Consider the following 25,135-nt stretch of genomic DNA (forward strand, 5'->3'; position numbering starts at 1 on the left):
GGGGCAAAGCTACCATTTTGGAGCAGTAGTGTTCTCTCGTCACAGCCAAAGAGCTGAAGTGCTTGTGAGTTGGTGCTTGAGTGAGGACTCTGGAATCCAAAGGAACAGAATCTCGGGAGACGAGATTGAAACCGTGAGAGGTCGTCATTGATGCTGTCCAAGTTGGAGTGACTTGTGGAGAGAATTCCATGATGAGATCTTTGAAGGCAAAGACAGCAGCCCCTTGTGAGAAAGACAGAATTTCAATGAGATTGGTTGACTTGGAGTGTTTACTGACGTCTGGATGGATATTGAGAAATTGGTGGACTCTGTTTTGGTCATATTTGCCATTTATTGTGTAGGGTGGTGTGTTCGACCACAGTTTGCCTGTTAATTCACATGTACCTCATATTAACTCTGAATGTTGGAGTACAAAATATGTTGTTCATGAAAGTTTATTTTTGTTTGTTCAAAACCCATGGAATCTTATGGATTTATTCTCTGACAATTGTCTTGAATCTCAAACCTTGTCCATTTTAAACAAAACATTATTTCACCCTAACTGGATCTTGCCAACAACTTCGGTGTCTGGTGTGTAGGATCATAACAGATCTAAGAAGGTTGAATCTTCTTTTCTGTGAAAGCTAACTTTTTTAGTTTTATTTTTCTTTAGTTTCATTACAGTCATTTGAATAGGTGCCTGAAGAAAGAGCAGAATAAAAACAGAAACAAAGCTGAATAAAAAAGCAAATGAATTGGGAAAGCAAAGTTCAAAATGTGTTTGATTCATCTTTGATCTGAAAATGAAGTTACGTAAAGTTGACACAATTGTGTGCATTTGTGACTGTTTTCTCCACCCGTTTGCAAACAATCAGAGAAGTTACCCCTTTCCACTGACAGCATCGTGACAATTTGAACTAAAGACTTTGCCTTTTAAAGATTTGGCTAATTCCCATTTGTATCTTTCAAGACAAAGTGCTTGAGAACGGGAGATATGGGAGTTATCACCAACCTGATTGCAAATGCTTCTGTGTCTGATGTAAAAACATCATATTATGTGAATGTCAAATTGGACGGTAACATTCCTCAACTACTCCTGAATGAGATAGAATGGTAATTAATGGGATGGCTGCACTTAGAATAAAAGAGAAAAATAACAACACCAAATGGGAATTGGAATGACTCGCTCTGGGTAAAGTTCAATAGAAAAGATCAACCTGGTATTGTCATGACTCACTGGGATAGTGCACTGTAATAGCAAGCCCCACTGGTCCCTGAGCTGAGACAAATGTGAGAAGTTTGATTAGACCACCAAATTTCCCCAATTTTACCTAACTGTAATTTAATTTAGATTAACAGAATAGGCACCAAGTTTGTAAAGTTAACAAGAAAATAACTGTTTATTAAACAAATTATCTGTAACCAGTGGCAATAGGAAGAAAAATTAACTGCTAACTTTTAACTCTATAACTTAAACTCAACCCCTTCTTAACCCCTATACACAAGCGCACACACACATATACAAGACATACAAAACATAGGCTTTAAGGGTGAGGTAAAAACACTCCCCCAATTTGATCCCGAAACAAAAATAATTCTTTTTGCAGGCATCGAGGTGTGGCCCAAGTCAAATTAAAGCTATCCTTGTGATAAAAAACCTCATCATGTAGGACGAGTGAGTCCTTACTTGCTGTGAGGGATGAGGGGAGTTCTTCCCTGTAGTGTACAGCCTCTTTGACCTCAGTCACATCAGAGTCCTGACAGTTTTTAAAATCAGTTTTAACTGGAGTTTGTCGTACCAGTGCCAATGATTGTGAATTTTCAGCATCAGGGATAGAGAGAGAGGGGAACCAGTGACTGTGGGATTGAACTCAGCAGAATCAGCAGCACCTTCAGGAAATGGGAGAGGGAAAACAGTGGGAAAATCCTTAAAGTTTCTGTGTATTTCCAGGGGAGAGCAGCAGATTAAATCAATTCGAAAAATTGAGCATGGAAGAGCTAAGATTTGTGTGTGCTTTCTTTTAATCTATCCCAATTTGGTCGTATTTTTTTCTAGTTCCTATTTGAGGAAGCAATGGTGCTGCCCCTACCCAACATTCCCTGCGGTCGCGAACGTGGCCCATTCCCACTAGAGGGGTCCATTGCGCAGCCGCAGTATCTGGAACATGCGCAGTATCAGTTTGATGAGAACCCTGCCAGTGCTGGAGACGCTTCTTGCAACGGGTGAGAGTCAGCGGGATAGAGGAAGGGAGTCGGGAATTGGATGGGGCAATGAGGAGGGAGAGGAGGCTTCATAAATAGCTGATGTCGGCTCCAAATCCCGAATAAGATGCTGCAAGTCTCGTGTATGCAGCACCGGGGCTTATTACCGGGAACAGGCCCAGGTTAATCGTTGCCATATTGGTTCTGCGGGTAGGATTGCGCATGCGCGATTACCTTAGTGACGCAACAGAGTCGTCTTCAGGGTCCCGGTGACCAGGACAGAAAATCATTGACTCATTGATTTCATTCTCATTCTGCACACAGGAGTTGGTGACAGGCTTGGGTTAATGGCCGTCAACTTTAGAGCGGCAAGGTGTTGCAGGGAGCTTGCACGATCGACTGAAGAACAAGAGAACAAAAGCAGCAGAATAAGCAGTAAGCATTTGGCCCATCAAGCCTTCTCCATTCAATAAGATCATGGCTGATCTGATTGTGGCCTTAACTCCACATTCCTGCCACCGTCCCCCTCCCTCTACCCCCATAACACTTGATTTCCTTGTAGCTCAAAACTCTCTTTGACACAGCCTTGAATATATCCAATGACCCAGTCTGCACTGCTCACTGGGGAAGAGAATTCCAAAGACATAAAATTCTTAAGATTACCGTTTAAGCACCAAAATTTGAAAATTCACGTCCTTGTGAAGAGAATAAATTTCTCTTCATCTCAGTTTTACATGGGAGATGCCTTGTTTTTCAACTGTGTTCCCTAGTTCTAGATCCCTCCATGAGGGGAAACATCCTCTCAGCCTCTACCATGACAAGCACCCTCAGAATCTTACATGTTTCAATGAGATCACCTCTCATTCTTTTAAACTCCTATAAGTATAGACCCAACTTGCTCAACCTTTCCCCAGGAATCAGCCAAATTAATCTTCTCTGAACTGCTTTCATTGCAAATATGTCCCTGCTTAAGTAATCCTGGGCCAAGAGCAGAAGGAGAGACATTGTGAATTTTTATCCTGGACTGACAGGGATGGATTTTGGAAACTCCTTTTACAGGGGGTTAAAAGGGGAGGGTTTACACACAGCAAACTCAAACCAAGTGAAATGTTTGTCTTTCTGAATTTCTAACCTCAACTGACACTTTTGACTTTTGTAATCTCCTTTTATGGGGAGTTAGAAGATATGAAGATTGTGAGATTTTTCTTTGACTCCAGTGCTTCTGATATCTTTTCAGCTTCAGGCTTCAACAGGTTCAGAAGTGAGTATTATTAAACATTCACTTTAGAGCTTTTAGTGCTGTGCTGTGGTCCCATGGCTCTGGGACTGGTGTGGGTCCTTTACTGTGGATCTGAATCCATGTCTATCTATTGCTCTGCTTCACCTCTGCCCTCCCTGATCACCTCTCTGTCATTGTCTAACTTCCTCTGTCTCTAATAGTGGGTTTATTTTAACCATGTTTGGTAATTTACTGTTATTTCTGCCAAATCAGGTTCCAACTGTTGCCCACCACCCCCCAGTTTTTTTTTTAATTCATTCATGGGATGTGGGCATCACTGGCTAGGCCAGCATTTATTTCCCATCCCTAATTGCCCTTAGAAGGTGGGGGTGAGCTACCTTTTTGAACCAACACAGTCCTTCTGGTGTAGGGATCTGAAAACAAGGATGTGAATTTTCAAATTTTTGTGCTTAAACAGGAACCTTTGTAGGTTAGTGAGCCCAGGGATGATGGGTGAACAATACTTGGTGCGAGAAAGGATACAGGCAGCAGTGATTTACATGACCTCAAGGTTACAAGGAAGCGAAATGTGGGAGGCTGGCTAAGAGTGCCTTAGAATAGTTAAGCCCAGAAGCAATAAAGGAATGGATGAGTGTTTCAGAAGTAGATGAGCTGAGACAAGGACAGAGTCAGGTGATGTTACTGAGATGAAAGTGGTCTTGGTGTTTATGCAGGTATGTGGTCAGAAGCTCTGTTTGGAGTGAATCACGACACGGAGATTGTAAACTGTGTGGTTCAGCCTCAGATAGTTGCTGAGGAGAGGGATGGAGTCAGTGGTCAGAGAGTGGAGTTCGTAGCAGGGATTGAAGACAATGGTTTTCATCTTCCCAACATTTAACTGGAGGAAATTTCTGTTCACCCAGAACTAGATGTCAAACAAGTCAGGACCGTGTGAGACTTGGAGAGAAATTTGGAGGCAATGGTGTTCGCTTACACCTGCCACCCTGGTCCTTTAGCTGATGGAGGTTCAGGGTTTGGGAAATTCTGTCAAAGTTCTGCCCGAGTTGTCGATATATAACATCCCTCTCCTTTGCTCCTGCCTCTTCCATGTATCTCTCTCCTCCCATAGAGGGCAGTGTCTTGTGTAGGTCCAGGCTGGGTAGCAAGTTCCCTTCAATGAAGGACATCAGCGACCATCTGGCAGCTTTCATTTTTTCCTAGTCTCAGGACCCACCAATTATCAGATTCATTCAGTTCAGTTTCACAACCTGCCTTACTTTCAGAATCCTTTTTTTCTGTTTGAAATCAATTTCACAGGGTATTAGAAGCGGAGGATCTGAATTTGGGAAACTCAGCCCAAACACCACATCAGGATCTGACGGAGTCGCCCAATTTATTGTAACCTGAATATCATCAGATTCTGAACATGGAAGGAAAAAGCACCGTTCACAGTGGGGACAAACCGTACACGTGCTCTGTGTGTGGAATAGGCTTCAGCAGATCATCTGGGCTCACAAACCATAAATGCAGTCACACTGGACAGACACCTTGGAAATGTGGGGACTGTGGGAAGGAATTCTATAACCTGTCAAAGCTGAAAACTCATCGACACAGTCACACCGGGGAGAGACCGTTCACCTGCTCGGTGTGTGGGAAGGGATTCACTCAGTCATCAATTCTGCTGAGACACCATCGAGCTCACACTGGGGAGAGGCCATTCGCCTGCTCTGAATGTGGAAAGGGATTCACTCAGTTATCCATCCTGGTAACACACCAGAGGGTTCACAGTGAGGAAAGACCTTTTAAATGCCCAGACTGCAGGAAGTGCTTTAAAAGTTCCTGGGAACTGATTTCCCATCAAAGTGTTCACAGTGAGGAGAGACCTTTTAAATGTCCAGACTGTGGAAAGTGCTTTAAAAGTTCCAGGGAACTGATGTCCCATCAACGTGTTCACACGAAGGAGAGACCTTTTAAATGCCCAGACTGCAGGAAGTGCTATAAAAGCTCTGGGGAATTGATGCGACATCAACGTGTTCACACTCAGGAGAGACCGTTCAGGTGCTCTCACTGTGGGACTGGGTTCAGGCAATCGTCTCAACTCATTGTACACCAGCGAATTCACACTGGGGAGAGGCCGTTCACCTGCACTGTGTGTGGTAAGGGATTCACTCAGACATCCCACCTCATGAAACACCAGCGAATTCACACCAGGGAGAGGCCGTTCACCTGCACTGAGTGTGGGAAGAAATTCACTCGTACATCCCACCTGCTGACACACCAACAAGTTCACAAGTGAATACTGGATTTACGGGGATTTACAGCTTTGGGAGTGGAAAAGAGAGGAAAAAATGTTGCATAGAAACTAGAATAATCTGTTCTGAATTTCTATCCTGGACTGACAGTGATGAATTTTGTAAACTCCTTTTGCAGAATATTAAAAGGAAGGATTTGGAGATGTGAAACTCAAGCCAAATGTCACATCACTTTCTGGTTGACTCACTTGATGCATCAGGACCTGAATACCATTGGACTTTGAATGTGGAAAGAGAAATGTTTGTCCGTTCTGTCTGTGGGAAAAGATTTCAAGCATCAGGGTGACTGGAAAAGCACCAAGACACACACACCTGGGTGAGAGTGTTCCAGTGAACTGACTGCGGAAAGAGCTTTAACCGGTTACACAGCATGAAAATACATTGCATTGTTCACAATAGGGAGAAAACATACACGTGTTCCCTGTGTGGACGAGGCTTCAACAGGTTATCCAACCTGGAGAGACACATGGACACAGACACAATGGAGAAACCATGGAAACGTGGGGGCTGCGGTAAAGGATTCGATTATCCATGCCTGCTGGAAAACCATCGGCGCAGTCATACTGGGGGGAAGCCGTCCACCTGTTCTGTGTTTGGGAAGGGATTTATGAAGTCATCCTGCCTCATGTTACACCAGCGAATACACACTTAAGAGACATTGTTCGCCTACACAAATGTGGAAAAGGGTTCAGGCAGTCATCCACCCTCACCTCACACCAGCGAGTTCAAAATGGGGAGAGGCCGATCACCTCTGCATGTGAAAAAGAATTCACTCATTCATCCATTCTGTGATCACACCGGTGAATTCACACTGAGGAGAAGCCTTTCAACTGTATTTCCTGTAGAAAGAGGTTCAGGCACATCAGTGAATTAACACTGGGGAGAGGCCGTTAACCTGCTCTGAGTGTGGGAAGGGATTCACTCAGTCATCCACCCTGCTGACACACCATCAGATTCATACTGAGAAGAAGCTATTCAGCTGCACTTCATGTGGAAAGGGTTTCAGGCAATCATCCACCCTCACTGCTCACCAACGCAATCACACTGGGAAGAAGCCATTCACCTGCTCCGTGTGTGGGAAGGGATTCGCTCAGTCTGGCAGCCTGCATTTACATGAACGCACTCACACTGGGGAGAAGCCATTCACCTGCTCTGTATTTGGGAAGGGATTCATTCAGTCATGGTATCTGCTACCACACCAGTGAGTTCATAAGTGATTCCAGAAGTTGGATTCTCCTGTTTTTGCTGCTGTTAATCACATCCAGGACTGATAGTCTGACAATATTAGGTTTGTTTCCGCTGATTTAACAGCCCTATAACTGGCTGGAGTTTAATATCCTGGAGATGGCACTGATTTTTGGGACTGCAGTATCCTTTTTTAATAACACCATCTCTGATCTTTCCCCTTAATTCAAGAATTCTCAACAAGAACTCATTTACAATAAAATTATGAACTTTTACTTCAATCCTAAATCGGCCTTTGCAAAATCTAAAATTCAGTGTCTGAAAGGGTCCACTGATTAACATCTCCAATTAGAAAGTGCTGATTGTTGGCAAGGATTAATCAGGATCCACAGGATACGTGTGATATAAAAATCATCACACTATAGAAAAACAAAGGTGACAGAGGAGATTGCAACAACTACAGGGACATCTCATTCCTTAGCGTCACTGGGAAGGCCTTCGCTGGAGTCATGCTTAAAGACTCCATCTACTTGCAGACTGAGTGTATCCAGACGCACAGTGCGGTTCCTGTGCTGGCAGATCTACAGTGAACATGATCTTCTCCATAAGCCAGCTATAAGAGAAGTGTAGTGAACAGGATATACCTCTTCACCTGACTATTATAGATCTTAGTAAAGCATTCAACACCGTCAGCAGGGCAGGACTCTCCAAGATTTTGGAGAAAATTGACTGTCCCCCAAAGCTGCTCAGTCTGACCTGCTCCTTTCATGACAACATGCAGTGACTGTACAGTTTGATGGCACCACTTCCAACAGTTTCAGGGTGAAGAATGGAGTGAAACAGACGCCTACACTGAAAACAACAGCCCACAACGACAGCTGATCACCACGAATAATAATAACTTCTATCAGGGAGATAGAACAGGGAGATGTGACATTGAATGATGAGATGAGTCATGAGATAAGTACATTTAAAGTCCAGAAAGGGGTTGTTTAAATCAGTGCATCCCAAACTTTTTCCCAGTGTGACCACATTTTAATTCCTCAGACTTCGTGTGACTCCAGAGTGAAAATTTGAGGGGATGAGAATTGTGACAGGGGTAGTGGGGAGGTGGGTGCTTCAGCTGTTGCGCGAGTTTGGGGGGGATTATTAATGTATTTGAACTCATTATTAATGTAATAGCGTCCTGATTATTCATTTATTTATAGGATGCTGATTATTGACACAATTGGCAAATAACTTAAATGTGACAGGATTCTGATAGTTGATGCCATTGGACTCTGATTATCAATTAAAATAATTCTGATTATTAATGTATTAGTATCCTGATAATTGCAATAATTTGCTGATTATTGAAGCAATAGGCAGCTGATCATTAAACACGGTTTCACAGTATCTTTACAGTGCAGAAGGAGGCTATTCGGCCCATTGAGTCTGCACTGGCTCTCTGAAACAGCATTTCACACAGTCCCACTCATCCCCCTAACCTTGCACATTCTCTCTTTTCAGGCAGCAATCCAATTTCCTTTTGAATACCTCGATCAGACCTGCATCCTCCACCCTTTCAGGAAGTTTGTTCCAGACTCCAACTACCTTCTGGGTGAAAAATAATTTCCTCATATCATCTTTTGCCAATTATTTTGAATCTGTGCCCTCTAGTTCTTGATGTTCTCCTGAGTGGGAACAGTTTCATTATTTATCCTGTCCATACCCCTCAGGATCTTGAATACCTCTATCAAGTCTCCTCTCAGCTTTCTTTTCTCCAAGAAAAACAGTCCCAATCTCTCCACTCTATCCTCACAGCTACAGTTCTTCATCCCAGGAATCACTCTCTCCAATGCCTTCCCATCCTTCCTCAAGTACGGTGCCCAGAACTGGACGTAGTGCTCCAGATGAGCCCTAACTAGTGTCTTAGACAAGTTCAACATGACCTCTTCACTCTTGTACTCAATGCCTCTATTAATAAAGCCTAATATACTATATGCTTTATTAACTGCTCTCTCAACATGCCCTGCCATCTTCAATGACCTATGTACGTATACACTGAGGTCCCTCTGTCCTGCACCACCGTTAGTGGCTCTCCCTTTATTTTATACTGCCTCTCCATATCTTTCCTGCCAAAACCAATCACCTCACATTTCTCTGCATTGAACTTTATCTGTCACATTAATACAACTGGAATTATGTAATTTGATCCTCATTATTAATGTAATTCGACCCTGATTAATGTAATAGGATGCTGATTATTTATACAATAAGATCCTGATTGTTGATGCAATAGGCACCAGACTATTAATGTAATAATATCCTGATTATTAATGAGTTGGGATCCTGAATCTTAAAGTAATTGGACTCTGATCATTAATGTAATAGGAACCTGAACATTGATGTAATAGGATCCTCATTATTAATGCAATAGGATTCTGATCATTATTGTAACAGTGTCCTGGTTATTGATGCAATATGATCCTGAACAGTAATGCATTACAATCCTGTTTATTAATTTACTATTATCCTGATTATTAATACATTATGATCCTGGTTATTGAAGAAGTCGGCTTTCCAGAAAAAACGAACACCTGTACAATGTGCACAACCTTTTCACAAACTTTATTTGCAGCAGCAATTGCGCCTGAGAGAGGAGGCCATTAGGCCACGCCCACCAACAAAAAAACCGTGAGGATTTAAAGGGGCCTCGCAGCTGTCAGGAAACAGTTGGAGCTCCACGGCAGCCATTGCTACCTCGGAGCTAGCGAGCCCAAAATCCTGTCTCACAACCCACTGGGGTTACGACCCACAGTTTGGGAAGCCCTGACTTTCACTGGGACTATAAAATGGGAACTGGCTTTGAAAGTTCTTGTCACAGTCTTAAGCATTTAAACCCTCTCTCCCTCCAGTATGAACTCATTGATGTGTTTGGAGGCTGGATGACCGAGTGAATCCCTTCCCACACATGGAGCAGGCGACGACCTCTCCCTGGTGTGCATGCCCTGATGACTTTCCAACTCAAATTGAATCCCTTCCCACTGTCCCCACATTAACACGGTTTCTCCCTAGTTGACTGTGCTTGTGTCTTAACAGGCCAGATGTTCGGCTGAAACCTCCTTCACTGATATTGGGAAAGATTGGGGGGGAGGTGGGATAAACTGGATTGCTCGTTGAAAGAGCCAGTGCAGATTCGGTGAGCTTCTGTGCTGTACTCTGATGAGATCCTATGATTCTATAACAGGATAATGATTCATAATAAATACCATACGATTGAACCATAGAGCTCAGAAGGTGGCCATTCAGCCCATTGTGTCTGTACTGTCTTTCTGAAAATGTTGCCATTCTGTCCCACTCCCCTGATCTTTCTTCCGAGCCTTGAAAATCTTTCCTTATGAAGTAAAAATCCAAATCACTTTTGAAAGTTACTATTGGATCTGCTTCCACCAGTCATTCAGACAATGTGTTCCAGATCAAAAACAAAAATTGCTGGAAAAACTCAGCAGGTCTGACAGCATCTGTGGAGAGAAAGACAGAGTTAGCGTTTTGAGTCTGTATGAATCTTCATCAGAGTTTTTCCAGCAATTTTTGTTTTTGTTTCAGATTTCCAGCACCCACAGTATTTTGCTTTTATATTAATGTGTTCCAAATCATCAGAACTCACTGAGTAAAATAATCTCTCCTCATCTTCACCCTGGATTTTTTGCCAATTATTTTAAATCTGTTTTCTGTGGTTACCAACCATCCTATCAATGGAAACAATTTCTCTCTATGTAGATAAAAACTCCTCAAAAATGTCCACACCTCTGTTAAATCACTCCTTAATCTTCTCTGCTCTAAAGAGAACAATCCCAGCTTCTCCAGTCTCTCCACATAACGGAAACCCCTCATCCCTGATACTATTTTGGTCAATTTTCCATGTACTCTGTCCAAGGCCTTGACATCTTTCCTGAAGTGTGGTGCTCAGAACTGAGCACAATATTTGAGCTGAGGATTAAAAAGTGATTTATAAAGTTTCATTGTGACTTCCTTGCTTTTGTACTTCATGTCTCCATTAATACATGGAGGGCCCCCATTAGCTTTTCTTAAACAATTTGATCAACTTTTCCTGTTACCTTCAAAGATTTGTGTCCATCCACTCCCAGGTCATTCCGTTCCTGCACTCTGTTTAAAATTGTACCATTTAGTTTATACTGCCTCTCATTCTTCCTTCCAAAATGTATCATTGACTGTGAGTCACTTTGGGATGTTCTGAGGGTGTGAAAGATTTGAAATGAACACAAGATCTTTATCCTCCACATACTGTCCACAGGGGAGTTCTCCTGGTGCAGTGGGACCAACATTCATGTTTTAACTAACACCACCAAAAAAAACTGGATTAATCGGTCACTCTTCTGATTGCTGTTTGTGGAACCTTGCTGTGTACAAACTGGCTGTTATGAAACAGTAATAACTTGTATTTATATAACACGATTATTATAATAAAACATCCCAAGGCACTTCAGAGGAGTTTCATAAAGTAAAAATTGGACATTGAGTCACATAGGGTGATGATATGACATAGCATGTGGTAAATGCTGAGCTGTTCAAATCCCAGAGGGAAACTTGAAACAACTGTCACAACTAATTTACAATTTGTATGTTTCGAGATGCAGGCTTTGAATTCAGTGATAACAGGACCACCGAGTCTTAAGAGGTTTTTATAAAACTAAATTAAACATTTATTAACAAGAAAAATGATTTTTAAGCACACACATATGTCTACAAATTATCACTATAACTTCTAAACCCCCTAATTAATTTAACTCCCAGTTACACTTCCGTAAGACACACAGATTTTAAAAGGCTCAGGCAAAGTAAACAATACCCTGAACAGTTGAATTCAAAGTGAGTTCTCTTAACTTCAGTCCCTAGAGGCAGCAATTTGGTATATACAGGCTGAAGGTGTTTCACCCTTGTTAGATCTTAAAAATGTCTACCCTTAGACACAGCCTTTGCTCCTTTGTACATATTTTCCCCTTTGAATGCAAATTCCCATTGTTTCACTATGTCTTTGCACTTTATTTTTCTGATAATAAAAGTCTCTCATAGCATAAAGTTTTACCAGTAATCTTTGGGAAAAATAAACACACTGTTCCTTAACTTCACCTGGCTAGGTGACACATTTCTCTCCTCCTTTAAAATCAATCTAGTCTGATTTATTTAAAAATGCAAATTTCCCCCTTTACACTTCACATTCTAAAACTTCCCCATGTTTACCTAATTAACATTTCAAACCTAACTTCTCTTCTTACATTAAAGCACCCAGACTAGCTGCCTCTAATTCAATTAAGTCTCTCACACACACACAACAGACACGGACTCTATTTTACAATAAATTCCAATAACATTTTGGACATTATTATCTCTTCCTGACAGTGATATTAGGGTAAATAGAGAAAACCTTGACTGGAGAGGCAGATTTTAACAAGATTTTTAATCAGGAGAGAGATGGAGAGTTTAGGGAGGGAATTTCAGAGTTGCATGCCTCAGCCCTGCCATCAATGGTGGAGTAATTAAAATCAGGGATGCTAAAGAGACCAGAATGAGAAGCGCAGATATTTCAGAGGGTTGTGAAACTACAGGTTAGAGAGATAGGGAGAGACGAGGCCATGGAGGAATTCGAAAACAAGGAGCTGAATTTTCAAATTGAGGCATTACTTGACCTGGAGCCGACATAGGTCAGCGATCTCAGGGGTGATGGGTGAATGTAACTTGGTGTGAGAAAGCACACGGGCAGCAGAGTTTAGGGTGATCTCACGTTTCCACGTGGGGGTGGGGTGAATGTGAGAGGCTGGTCAGGAATGTATTGGAATTGTCAAGTCTAAAGGTAACACGGGCATGGATGAGGGTTTCAGCAGCAGATGAGCTGGGGTGGAATGGAGACAGGCGACGTTATGGAGATTGAAATATCTGGTATAGTGATGGTGTGGATATGTGATTAGAAGCTCATCTTGGGGTCAAATCTGACACCAAGATTATGAACAGTGTGGTTCAACCTCAGACAGTTCCCAGGGAGAGGGATGGACTCGGTAGTTAGGGAACAGAATTTGTAGTGGTGACTGAAGACAATGGCTTTGGTCTTCCCAATTTTTAATTGGAGGAAATTTCTGCTCATCCAGTACTGGATGTCGGATAAGAAGTTTGATAATTTAGTAACAGTGGATTAATGGAGAGGGATGGTGGTGAGGTAGACCTGGGAGTAGTCAGTGTACATGTGAAAACTAATATGTTGCTTTTGGATGATGTCACCTAATGGCAGCATGTGGATGAGAAATAGGAGAGGCCAAGGATAGATCCTTGGGGGACACCAAGTTCAAGGACTTTGGAGAGGAAAGGAGGGTTGGAGATGGGATGGTGGTTTGCCAAAACCGTGGTGTCAAGGGTTTTTTTTTCAGGAAGGGTAAGATTGGTTTATTTAAAGGTGAGAGGGGCAAAACCAGAAGAGAGAGAGAACCATGAGCAATATCAGCTAACCTGGGAGAGTTAGATGGTCAGCAGTTTAGTGGGAATAGGATTGAGGGACTCTGACAGGGTATGACGGGAGATAGGAGAGAAACTGGAGAAAGATGTGAGTTCAGGGCTGAGCCAAGGGGGAACTTTGGAGATGGTTTGGCCCGGTGGGCTAGTGGTAGGGAGGGATGCAGCAGAGGCAGCTGATCGGATTGTCTCAATCTTACAGACAAAGAAGCTCCATGAGCTCCTCACACTTGTTGTTGGAGGTGAGGATGGAGGAGACGGGGAGAGGGAGAGCACTTCAAAAGGAATTGACTTGTGTTAGAGATATTAAAAGGATTAAACACTGTATTTAACACAAAGCTGATTTATTTGACTTCTATTCAGAATGTTAGCCCTTTTAACTGGCCTGGGGTTAATTAACATCAGCAGAAACAGACCTCAATGAACATGATTCAGTCCTGGATATGATTAATGACAAAATCCAATCACTGTATTTACCTGTGAATTCGCTGGTGTCTCATCAGGTTGGATGACTGTGTAAATCCCTTCCCACACTTCGGGCAGGTAAATGGCCTCTCCCCAGTGTGAACTCGCTGATGTGTCAGCAGGGTGGATGACTGAGTGAATCCCTTCCCACAGTCCGGACAGGTGAATGGCCGCTCCCTGCTGTGAATACGCTGGTGTACACTGAGGTCAGATGACATCTTGAACCCAGTTCCGCAGTGAGAGCACTTGAACGGTCTCTCATCAGTGTGAACACGTTGATGGCGCATCAGAACCCCGGAACTTTTAAAGCAGTTACCGCAGGCTGGACATTTAAATGGTCTCTCATCAGTGTGAATACGTTGATGGGACATCAGTTCCCTGGAACTTTTATAGCATTTACTGCAGTCTGGGCATTTAAAAGGTCTCTTGTTGGTGTGAACTTGCTGGTGATTCAGCAGGGTGGATAATTGAGTGAAACCCTTCCCACACTCAGAGCAGGTGAAAGGTCTCTCCCCAGTGTGAACTCGCTGGTGTGTCAGCAGGTTAGATGACCGAGTGAACCCACTCCCACACACACAGCAGATGAACGGCCTCTCCCTAGTGTGAACTCACTGATGTTCCGTGAGTTGAGATGATTGCTTGAACCCAGTGCCACAGTGAGAGCACCTGAATGGTCTGTCATCAGTGTGAACACGTTGATGGAGCATCAGGTCCCGGGAACTTTTATAGCACTTCCCACAGTCTGGGCATTTAAAAGGTCTCTCATCAGTGTGAACTCGCTGGTGTGCCAGCAAGTCAGATGACTGAGTGAATCCCTTCCCACACTCTGAGCAAGTGAACGGCCTCTCCCCAGTGTGAAAACGCTGGTGTGTCATTAGCGTGGATGAGGTGGTGAATCCCTTCCCACACACACAGCAAGTGAATGGTCTCTCCCCAGTGTGAACTCGTTGGTGTGCCAGCAGGGTTGATGACTGAGTGAATCCTTTCCCACATTTGGAGCATGTAAATGCCCTCTCTCCTCTGTGAACTCGCTGGTGTTGCAGCAGGTTGGATGACCGAATGAATCCCTTCCCACACTCAGAGCAGATGAATAGCTTCTCCCCAGTGTGACTGGGCCGATGAGTTTCCAGTTCAGACGAGGATTTGAATCCCTCCTCACAGTCTCCACCTTTCCACGGTTTCTCCCCACTGTGAACGGTGCTTTTTCCTTCCATGTTCAAAATCTGATGATATTCAGGTTACAATAAATCGGACAACTCCATCAGATCCTGATTTAATGTTATGTTTCAGTTTTCCGACTGTAAATCCTCCCCTTCTAACACCCTGTGAAATTGATTTAAAACAGAGAAAAGGGAGTGAAAGAGAACCCACAAAAACACGAAGGCAGGTTGTGAAATTGAGCTGAATGAATCTGTTATTTTGTGGTAAAAGCAAAAAACTGCGGATGCTGGAAATCCAAAACAAAAGCAAAAATACCTGGAAAAACTCAGCAGGTCTGACAGCATCTGCAGAGAGGAACACAGTTAACATTTCGAGTCCGAATGATTCTTCATCAGAACTAAGGAAAAATAGAAAAGAGGTGAAATATAAGCTGGTTTAAGGGGAGGTGGGACAGGTAGAGCTGGATGGAGGGCCAGCGATAGGTGGAGATTGCCAAAAGATGTCATAGACAAAAGGATAAAGAGGTGTTGACGGTGCTGATATTAGCTAAGAAATGTGCTAATGGTGACATTAAGGGTAGAAAGCAGGACGAGCAAGGTACAGATGGCCCTAGTGGGGGTGGGGTGGGGGGAAAGGATTGAAATAGGTTAAAAGGTAGAGATAAAACAATGGATGGAAATACATTTAAAAATAATGGAAATAGATGGGAAAAGAAAAATATATATAATTATTGGAAAAAGGGGGATCGGAAAAGGGGTGGGGATGGAGGAGAGAGTTCATGATCTAAAGTTGTTGAACTCAATATTGAGTCCGGAAGGCTGTATCCCTTCCTCCCACCTCACCCCCACTAGGGCTATCTGTACCTTTCTCGCCCTGCTTTCTACCCTTAATGTCACCATTAGCACATTTCTTAGCTAATATCACCACTGTCAACACCTCTTTGACTTTTTGTCTATGACATCTCTTGGCAATCTCCACCTATCAATGGCCCTCTATCCAGCTCTACCTGTCCCACCCCCCTTAAACCAGCTAATATTTCACCTCTTTTGTATTTTTCCTTAGTTCTGATGAAGAGTCATTCGGACTCGAAACGTTAACTGTGTTCCTCTCCGCAGATGCTGTCAGACCTGATGAGTTTTTCCAGGTATGTTTGTTTTTGTTTTGGATCTCCAGCATCCGTAGTTTTTTGCTATAATCTTAGTGTTTATTTGACTGCCACTTCTCTTCAAGGAATGCCTACCTTGAAGAAGTATTGCTCTTCTCTCCAACAGGATTTCTGCCTCTCTCTTTTGCCTTGTTCATCTTCATCGCTTTCCATTTCTCTCCTGGTGTTTGACAAGGAGTTTACTAAAACTCGCTTTCACAGCCATATTTCCTTCCTCAGTGACTGTCTCCATCTCCGACTTACCCCACGTGGATTTCAACTGAAGTTCCATCCCTCATTTTTCGAACCCACCCAGGATTACAGGTATCTCTGGGACATACAACGCACCTTGGACTGCTGTTCTTGTCGCATCCTGAGATCCACACTCAGTGCCATGCATTGCCATATGTACACACTCGACTTCTCCCTCCAGCAGCACCGACGCACCCTATTTCTAAGCTGCCCTTGCCCCCAGTTTCATTTTATTCCTTGTTTCATCTGACGCCTCAACAAGAATCTTTGTCTCTTTCTTTCAGGTGCAAAGGAATGCAAGCTCCAACGCCCATCCAGGACCCTCCACCCCTGCCCGTCCCTCTGTCCCCATCCTGTCTTCCAATCCCAGCCCCGGCCGTGTATTCACCATACCCCCTGACCTTCCCCTCTCTGATGCTGAACGTTCAGTGCTCAGAAAAGGACTCAGTTTCATACCCTTATGCCCTCATCTCAATGAATTTCGGGCTCGGCACGATGCTGAACTCTTCTTCCGCCGCCTTCGTCTCTGTGCTCACTTCTTTGGGCAGGAGTCCTCTCCCCATTCAACAGATCTTTTTACTCGCCACCAATATTCTCCCTCCACCTGGACCCCTCCCTCTGGATTCTTACCTTCTCTTGATCTTTTCATTGAGAACTGTCGGCGTGACATCAGTCGCCTCAATTTCTCTGCTCCTCTCACCCACTCTAACCTGTCTCTCTCTGAACTTGCTGCACTCCGTTCTCTCAGGTCCAACCCTGACATTGTCATCAAACCTGCTGACAAGGGTGGTGCTGTTGTTGTCTGGCACACTGAGCTCTACCTCGCAGAGGCTGAGCGTCAACTCGTAGACACTTCCTCCTTCCTCCCCCTGGACCATGACCCCACCACTGAACATCAAGCCATTGTTTCTAGGACTGTCACTGACCTCATCTCCTCTGGAAATCTTCCCTCCACAGCTTCCAACCTCATAGTCTCCCAACCTCGGATGGCCCGCTTCTACCTCCTACCCAAAATCCACAAACAGGACTGTCCCGGCAGACTGATCATGTCAGCCTGTTCCTAGCCCACGGAACTCATTTCTTGCTATCTTGACCCCATTCTCTCTCCCCCGTCCAGTCTCTTCCCACCTACGCAATTCCTCTGACACCCTACATCATATCAACCATTTCCAGTTCCCTGGCCACAACCGCCTCCTCTTCACCATGGACATCCAATCCCTCTACACCTCCATCCCCCACCAGGATGGTCTGAGGGCTCTCTGCTTCTTCCTCGAACAGAGGCCTGAACAATCCCCATCCACCACTACTCTCCTCCGTCTGGCTGAACTTGTTCTCTCACTGAACAATTTCTCCTTAAACTCCTCTTGCTTCCTCCAAATAAAAGGTGTGGCTATGGGTACCCACATGGGCCCCAGTTATGCCTGTCTCTTTATGGGGTGTGTGGAACATTCCTTGTTCCAGTCCTACTCCGGCCCCCTCCCACAACTCTTTCTCCGGCACATCGATGACTGCTTCAGTGTTGCTTCATGCTCTCGTCTGGACCTGGAAAAATTTATTAATTTTGCTTCCAATTTCCACCCCTCCATCATTTTCACATGGTTCATCTCTGACACTTCCCTTCCCTTCCTTGACTTCTCTGTCTCAATTTCTGGTGATAGACTGTCCACCAATATCCATTACAAGCCTACCGACTCCCACAGCTACCTTGATGACAGCTCCTCACACCCCGCTTCCTGTAAGGACTCCATCCCATTCTCGCAGTTCCTTCACCTCCGTCGCATCTGTTCTGATGATGCTACTTTCAAAAACAGTTCCTCTGACATGTCGTCCTTCTTCCTTAACCGAGGATTTCCACCCACGGTGGTTGACAGGGTCCTCAACCGTGTCCGGCCCATCTCCTGCGCATCCGCCCTCCCACCTTCCTCTCCCTCCCAGAACCATGATAGGGTCCCTCTTCTCCTCATTTATCACCCCAACAGCCTCCACATTCAAAGGATCATCCTCCGCCATTTCCGCCAACTCCAGCATGATGCCACCACCAAACACATCTTCCTTTCACCCCCCCTGGCAGCATTCCGCAGGGATCGGTCCCCCTGGGACACCCTGGTCCACTCCTCCATCACCCGCTACACCTCAACCCCCTCCCAAGGCACCTTCCCATGTAACCACAGAAGGTGCAACACCTGCCCCTTTACTTCCCTCCTCCTCACCGTCCAAGAGCCTAAACACTCCTTTCAAGTGAAGCAGCATTTCACTTGCACTTCCCTCCATTTAGTCTACTGCATTTGCTGCTCCCAATGTGGTTTCCTCTACACTGGGGAGACCAAATGCAGACTGGGTGACCGCTTTGCGGAACATCTTCAGTCTGTCCGCAAGCATTACCCAGACCTCCCTGTCACTTGCCATTTCAACACACCACGCTGCTGTTCAAGCCCACATGTCCGTCCTTGGCCTGCTGTAATGTTCCAGTGAAGCTCAACACAAACTGGAGGAACAGCGCCTCATCTTCCGACTAGAGATTTTACAGCCTTCCGGACTGAATATTGAGTTCAACAACTTTAGATCATGAACTCTCTCCTCCATCCCCACCCCCTTTCCGATCCCCCCTTTTCAAATAATTTATATATATTTTTCTTTTCCCACCTATTTCCATTATTTTTAAACGTATTTCCATCCATTGTTTTATCTCTACCTTTTAGCCTATTTTGATCTTTCCCCGCCCCCCCATCCCACCCCCACTAGGGCTATCTGTACCTTGCTCGTCCTGCTTTCTACCCTTCATGTCACCATTAGCACATTTCTTAGCTAACATCACCACCGTCAACACCTCTTTGTCCTTTTGTCTATGACATCTTTTGGCAATCTCCACCTATCAAGGGCCCTCTATCCAGCTCTACCTGTCCCACCCCCCCCCCCTTAAACCAGCTTATATTTCACCTCTTTTGTATTTTTCCTTAGTTCTGATGAAGAGTCATTCGGACTTGAAACGTTAACTGTATTCCTCTCCACAGATGCTGTCAGACCTGCTGAGTTTTTCCTGGCATTTTGTGGGGCTGACACTAGGAAAAAGTGACCATGAAAGCTGCTGGATTGTCAAAAAAAACCCAACTGGTTCACTAATGTCCTTCAGGGAAGGGAACCTGACACCCAATCTGGACTACACAAGACTCTGGCTTCTATAAGAACACAAGAAATACGGCCTGTTGAGCCTGCTCCACGATTCAACACGATCGTGGCTGATCTTGGTATTCGCTCCACTTTCCTGCCTGCTCCCCATATCTCTCGACTGCCTGAGAGACCAAAAATCTCCGCATCTCAGCGTTAAATATATTCAAGGATGGAGCATCCACAACCCTCTGGGGTAGAGAATTCTATTTTGACAAGAGAGATGGAGAGAGAGAAAAAGAGAGAGAAGTGGGAGAGACAGAGAGAGGGCATGAGACAAGTGGGAGAGAGAGAGAGGGATGTGCGAGAGACAGAGGACAATGGGAAGGCATTTTATAGACCTACAACTTAAACCACAATTTGACAAAATCTCCCAAGTCCTCAACCTCGAAGGACCAGGGTAGCAGGTGTATGTGAACACCATCACCTCCAGGTTCCGCTCCAAGCCATACATATTCTGACATCTGACATCCAGTACTGGATGAGCAGAAATTTCCTTCATTTAAATATTGGAAAGATGAAAGCCATTGTCATCAGTCCCTAATACAAACTCCATTCCCTGGCCACCAACTCCATCCCTCTCCCCAACAACTATCTGACGCTGAACCAGACTGTTCACAACCATGGTGAAATATTTCACCCCAAGATGAACTTCCAAACACATATCCACATCATCACTAAGACCTCATTGCCCGACTCCAGCCAAGGCTCAGCTCATCTGCTGCTGAAACCGTCATCTATTCCTTTGTTATCTCTGGACTTAACTCTGGCTGGAGGTTCTAGAACTAAGGGCCACAGTCTCAGAATAGGGGGCCGGCCATTTGGGACTGAGATGAGGAGGAGTTTCTTCTCTCAGAGGGTGGCGAATCTTTGGACTTCTCTGCCTCAGAGGGCTGCGGAGGCTCAGTCATTGAACATGTTCAAGACTGAAATCGATATTTTTGAGACTGATTCAAAAAGTAGTGGCAGCAGAGTCTTTGAATATCTTTAAGGCAGAGGTAGATAGATTCTTGATAAGCAAGAGGGTGAAAAGTTATTGGGAGTAGGCAGGAATGTGGTGTTGAGGTTACAATCAGATCAACCATGATCATATTGAATAGCGGAGCAGGCTCAAGGGGCCGAGTGGCCTACTTCTACTCCTAATTTGTATGTTTGCTGGATTTCTCATATTAAAAACATCAAAGTACATGGGGATAGTGCAGGAAAATGTTGTTAGAAAATGTTGTTGAAATAGAAAATCTTATTGAATGACGGAGCAGGCTTTAAGGGCTGAATGGCCTATTCCACTCCTATTTCTTATATTCTCTCCTAATGCACTCCCAGCCAGCCTCCCACATTCAACTTCCCTCTAATCTTGAGGTGATCCAAAACTCTGCTGCCCATGTGCTGACTCACACTGAATCTTGATTACCCATCACCCCTGTGCTCACTGACCAACAAAGGCTCCAGGTAAGCACCACCAAAATTTTAAATTTCTCATCCTTGTTTTCAAATCTCTCCATGGTCTCACCCCCACTATCTCTGTAATATCCTCCAGCCTCACAACCCTCCAAGCTCTCTGCACTCCTCTCATTCCGTCTTCCTGAGCATTCCCAATTTTAATTCCTCCATCCTTGGTGTCCACGCTCTGAGCTGCCAAGGCCATAAACTGTTGAATTTCCTCCCTAAACCTCTCCCCCTCTCTATTGTTCCTTCTGCCTTTAAGATTCTCCTTAAAACCTACCTCTTTGACCAAACCTTTGGCCATCTGCTCTCATATCTCCTTACATGACTGTGTCTAGTGTTGCTCTATAACATTCCTGTGAAATACCCTGGAAAGGTCTATTACATGAAAGGCATGATATAAATACACATTGTTGTTGTTGATTTGAACATATATCACCGTTCCTTCATCATTGTTGGGTGAATAACCTGTAACTCCTTACCTCACATCATTGTGGGAGCACCTTCACCACATGGACTGCAGCGGTTCAAAAAGGTCAAACATCATCTTCTCCACATGTAACTGGGGATGGGTAATATCTGCTGCTGGTCTTGTTAGTGAAAGGGCAGAGGAGTGGGACTAGCTGATTTGCGTTTGCAGAGAGCCAGCACAGACAGGACGGGCTGAATGGCCTCCGTCCGCATTGTAACCATTCAATGATGAAGAACCGACACTGGAGACCAGGGACCAACCTCTGGAACCAATGCCCAGCCTGATACAAACCGGCTCTTCATTGATCTGGGAGCTGCGGCCCCGCTCGGTGCAAACGGGGGAGGGGGGACCGGTCAGTTTATTTCCGGGGTTTGCGGTTTACACAACATGTTTCCGGAGCCTCTCCGTCCACCCGCCGGATCCATCGCTCCCTCCGCCCCGCCATCCCCCCCTTTACCCATTATGGACCCGTCTCCTCATCGCCATTACCCGCACTGCGCATGCTCCAGTCACTGCCCGGCCCCGCCCCTTCATTCACTCCGATTGCTTGGAGGACCAGCCGCACCCGCTCGGTCCTCCAGTCCCGCCCCCTCTTCCTATTGGTCCGGAGCTACCGTCAATCACCCGGGCATTGTGACGGTTTCAGCTGAGAGCGGCCACAGACTCAGCCTGACTTGCTGATTCTTGGCAGCATTTTCTGTTTGGGAATTAGAGCTAGAGATGGATGGTCAGTTCCCCTTTGTCCGGGGGGGATTCGCACTCATTTCCCTAGTGCAGTAATTATCATGTTTACTTTACATGAGAAAGTCCCCTCTTCAATCCCGGCCGGAAACTTTGTGTTTAAAATTGCTACTGATGAGGAATTAGCAGTGAGTTTAGTTTCATGTTCAACAGGGCGACAGTTACTGTTGTCTCATTCTTTAAAAGCTCCTTCTTCACCTTTAAACAGGTAACAATAAGTGAGAGAAAACTGATCCACTCTGACCCCAAAAACAAGATACTGCAGATGCTGCAAATCCGACCTCAAAACAGAAAATGTTGGAAACACTCAGCAGGTCAAACAGCATCATTCACAGTGAATGTTTCAGGTCGTTGAACTTTTATCCAAATTGGAAAATTTCCCAGATTTAACAGTTTATAAACAAGTCGAGAGTCAGAGAAAACAGGGGCAGACAGAAGGAAACAACAAACGGTCTTGTGACAGGATGGAAGGCTGGAGAGAGTAAATGATAAAGGGGACAATGGTGCAAGGCAACATTGGGTGACAATGAGACAATTAAAGAAACTAATGGGACAAGTAAACATATAAGACAGGTTCAGAGGAGGGATAAATGGTAACAGCAGAGCCATTACCAGCATCTGCTGCCCTAAAAATGGGAGTGATGATTATGATATGAAATTATTGAAATTACCGTTGAGTCTGACGAGACGAGCTGCTGTTCCTCGAGCTTCTGTTGGGCTTCATGCGGCAGTACAGGAGGCCGAGGGCTAAGAGGTCAGACTTGAAGTGAGGCTGAGAATTAAAATAGTAAATGAGAAGAAGCTCAGGATCACACTTGCAAAGAGAATGGTGATTTTACATGAAGCAGTCACCCAATCTGGATTTAATCTCCACAGCCACATTGTAAATTGTAAGAAGTACAAATAGATCACTGTGTCACCGGGAAAGTGTGCTTGGGGACCTGGAACGTGGAAAGGGAGGAGGTGGCAATGAATCTGTTTCAATAAGTTTGTAACAGGCCAATGCACAGTTGTTCTGCTGTGCTTTATATTTTAATGGGAATTATCAAATGTTTTTACCACTATGATCTTGGCTGGTGGACTATAAAGTCCTCGCATTTCTCTGTTGATCTATCCAGGAGGGCTGGTGTGGTAAGAAGGCTTGGTCTGTAAATTACAGTCACTGTGAACGTGATAATGGAACATTTGTATATCAAAGGGCAATGATACCTGATCACCTATCGAGTGAGTGAGTTTGTAACAATGTAACTCAAATGATCACAGCTACTGCAGGTGATTCTCTGGCTACAAGCCGGTAAGAAAGGAATCAGGAGCGTGCAGTCTCACCCAGCTGAACACCAGTGAAGGGGCATTGGAGGAGGATGGATTGGTCAATGGTGTCTGCTGCCCTTGTCCTTCTAGATGGTAGTGGTCGTGGGTTTGGAAGGTGCTGTCTAAGGAGCTTTGGTGAGTATGGAAACAGGAGAGGGAGAGCACTTCAAAGGAATTAACTTGTGTTATAGATATTAAAAAGACTCGGCACACTGTGCATTTAACAGAAAGCTGATTTATTTTAATTATATCCAGAATATTAGCACCTACAACTAGGCTGGAGTTTATTAACATCAGCAGAAACAGACCCCAATGCACATGGTTCAGTCCTGGATGTGATTGGCAGAAAAATACAATCACTGTCGTGACTTGTAAACTCGCTGGTGACTCAGCAGAGTGAATGACTGAGTGAATCTCTTCCCACACTCGGAGCAGGTGAACGGCCTCGCCCCAGTGTGAACTCTCTCATGTCTCAACATGTGGGATAACTGAGCGAATCCCTTCCCACACAAGTAGCAGGTGAATGGCCTCTCCTGGTGTGAACTCGCTGGTGTACAGTGAGTTGAGATGATCGCTTGAACCCAGTGCCACAGTAAGAGCACCTGAACTGGATTTCATCAATGTGAAAACGTTTATGGGATATCAGTCCCCCGGAGCTTTTATAACACTTCCCACAGTCTGAGCATTTGAAAGGTTTCTCCCTAGTGTGAACTCGCTGGTGTCTCAGCAGGTTGGCTAGCCAAGTAAATCCCTTCCCACACTCGGAGCAGGTGAACAGTTTCTCCCCAGTGTGAACTCGTTGGTGTGCAGTGAGTTGAAATGATGCCTTGAACCCAGTTCCACAGTGAGAGCACCTGAATGGCCTCTCCTCAGTGTGAACACGTAGATGGGACATCAGTTCCCCAGAACTTCTATAGCACTTCCCGCAGTCTGAACATTTAAAAGGTCTCTCAGCAGTGTGAACTCGCTGGTGTCTCAGCAGGTGGGATGACTGAGTGAATCCCTTCCCACACTCGGAGCAGGTGAATGGTTTCGCCCCACTGTGAACTCGTTGGTGTGTAATCAGCTGGGATGATCGTGAGAATCCCTTCCCACACATGGGGCAGGTGAACGGCAACTCCCCAGTGTGAATTCGCTGGTGTACCGTGAGTTGAGATGATCGCTTGAACCCAGTCCCACAGTGAGAGCACCTGAACGGTCTCTCATCAGTGTGAACACGTTGATGGAGCAGCAGTTCCCATGAACTTTTATAGCACTTCCCACAATCTGGGCACTTAAAAGGTCTCTCCCCAGTGTGAACTCGTCGGTGTCTGAGCAGGTTGGATGACTGAGTGAATCCCTTCCCACACTTGGAGCAGGTGAATGGTATCTCCCCAGTGTGAACTCGTTGGTGTGTAATCAGCTGGGATAATCGAGAGAATCCCTTCCCACACATGGAGCAGGCGAACGGTCGCTCCCCAGTATGACTGCGCCGATGAGTTTCCAGCTCACATGGGTAACTGAATCTCTCCTCACAGTCCCCACATTTCCATGGTTTCGCTAACAGTGCTTTTTCCTTCCATGTTCAAGATGCTATGCTA

General features: G+C 44.9%; 1 pseudogene across 1 annotated transcript; it reads right to left on the reverse strand.

Moving 5' to 3' along the window:
• Nucleotides 1–1,356: 1,356 nt before the first annotated feature.
• LOC144674391 (uncharacterized) lies at nucleotides 1,357–25,135 on the reverse strand (annotated as a pseudogene). Its single transcript, XR_013574529.1, has 3 exons — nucleotides 24,081–25,135; nucleotides 13,879–14,956; nucleotides 1,357–2,580 (listed from the first exon to the last, which is right to left on the reverse strand). The product of XR_013574529.1 is annotated as an uncharacterized LOC144674391 (transcript).

The sequence above is a fragment of the Cetorhinus maximus genome, unplaced genomic scaffold (assembly GCF_964194155.1).
Source record: "Cetorhinus maximus unplaced genomic scaffold, sCetMax3.hap1.1 HAP1_SCAFFOLD_650, whole genome shotgun sequence".
Classification (NCBI taxonomy): Eukaryota; Metazoa; Chordata; class Chondrichthyes; order Lamniformes; family Cetorhinidae; genus Cetorhinus; species Cetorhinus maximus.